Here is a 2,220-nt window from a genome sequence, read left to right as displayed (position 1 = left end):
TGGAGAGGGGTGGCCCAGTGCTCCCTGCCCTGTCATGGTGGTGAGGGGAGGGGTGGCCTGAGGGCAGACGGGCTCCTCTATGCTCAGCCCAGCCTGGCTCAGCCCAGGGGCCATGAGCAGCAGTGACAGTGGCAGTGGTAGGAGAGGCTGGGTGCCCAGTCACTTTGCTGTGGGCTGCACATCAGGCTGGAGTGGACAGAAATATGTCCCTGGGTCAGAATTTCACAGGCCTGATGAGAGGACTGTGATGGAGACTAACGCTGAATGGAATCTCAATAACCCTGATGATCAAGAAAGGCAAAGATATTTTGGGAGTCTGCTTTTGAAAGCCATGCAAATAGTAAGCCAGCCACCTAGTAACTGGTCTAAATTAGGAGAGGTCCAACAAGGCCCTGAGGACAACCCCTCCACCTTTTCCCCCAGAGGCAATGGGACTGCCTCAGGCTTTATACCCTGAGGCCCAGGGCAGTACAGTTAATACCTGTTGTTGGGGTCCAGGGCAGACCACCCCAACATATCCCAGAGTGGCATATTGATTATTTTGAATCGAAGTTACTTGTGAAGCCAAAAGGACTTTCTGACCCTCCTGTCTCTTTTCCCCTGAAAGCAGGAAATGAGTCTCCCATGTGAAAGGTGTTCTCCTTGCATCCTTATCACCAGAGCTGGGGGATTGAGGGCTGAGAAGCTGCATAAACAAACCTTACTAATTTACTATCTCATCCTAAATTCCCCACTATTTACATGCCCCAAACCTAAGTTTCTTCATCCTGTCAATTTTTCACAAGTTTATCTTTCTAAGTTTAAAAGATATATATACTGCCTGTTTTGTCCATTCTCTGAACATCATTTCTTTATGGTCTCCAAAAACTATGTATTGAACTGGGTTTTTCTCCTGTTAATCTGGTCTTGTGTCAATTTTACTATTAGTCCAGCCATAAGAACTTAAGAAGGGAAGAAAGGGGATTTTCCCTGCCCTGACAGTATTTCATATCTTAAAGTGCTCCAGATATCCATGGAAAACTCCAAAGTTGGCTATATTTCCTGATGACATAAAAGAGATATCAGGAAAAGGAGAGACCAAAAGATTTCTGGAGACCTAGACCTGCAAAATAGGATCTAAACACAGAAGCATTCTTTTCTGTAGGTACCAGAATACCCTGCTATCCCTCTAGGGAGGGACATACTATCTAAGGTAGGGGCCCCAGTAAGCTGGGAACAGGATAGAGAGCCAAGCCCTGAAAGGTGGGGAATTGAGCTCATGGCCCTATTGCAAGATACACCAGTACCTCAAAAAGAAGAGGTTCGCCCATCACTGGCTCCTGTGAAACAATACCCCTTGACCCCAGAAGCCATAAGAGGACTCTGTCGATGAAAATAATCCATAACCAATGAAAATTTGGGAGAGTTTATTCTGAGCTAAACTGTGAGGACCATGGCCTGGGGCCTTTCTTCCTGAAGGAAGAAAGGGCACCAAAGAAGTGGGGTGCACAGAGTGGTTATATACCCCCAAACAGGATGTTTAACATATGATTGAAATGTCCTTTTACAATAGTCACGAGACTGCTCTGTTGGCACAGTGATTGATGGAAACAGCAGGTAGGTCTTCTGTCTCGGTGGACACAGCAGGGTGGCAGGTCTGTTGTCTTAAGCTGGGCGGTCACAGGTGAGCTGGGTGGTCAAAGGTGAGTGCAGCAATCAGTTCCTAGCCTAAGGAAAGATGCTTATCCCTAAGGCAATGCCAATGTGGGGGGAAGTTGTGCCTTTATCTTAAGGTCATTTGTTCTTGCCGTAGTAAATGTTTTAAAGCAGATATACAATGTGTGCTCAATGTCCACAGTCTGGCCCTTTTGGAAAAACAAGGTCAGGCCGAATTAGGTTTACACCAAATGGCTTCCTCAAATACTCCAATATATCCTATTGCTTGCCGTTTTTATTTGTCAACTCTTTCTTGTAATCAATAGGCTTTTGAAACAGGGATTGATCAGGAGATTCCCAAGGAACACACCCATTTTACACATTAAAAGGCTGGAAACAAGGGAATATAGATTTGTTGAAGACCTTATGGCTGTCAATGCTATAAAGTGCTGGATTTAAAAGATGCTTTTGGATCTCATCCCCCACCACTCCCAGGTGATGTCTGATCACCCTGCCCTGTCTTCAGCAAGAATTCTGATAGGTTGGTGTGATATTGTGATTTATAACAGAAATACCTTCATTTCA

Source organism: Equus caballus, chromosome 19 (genome assembly GCF_041296265.1).
Source record: "Equus caballus isolate H_3958 breed thoroughbred chromosome 19, TB-T2T, whole genome shotgun sequence".
NCBI lineage: Eukaryota > Metazoa > Chordata > Mammalia > Perissodactyla > Equidae > Equus > Equus caballus.
The sequence above is the reverse complement of the archived record's forward strand: the minus strand, read 5'-3'. Positions refer to the sequence as shown.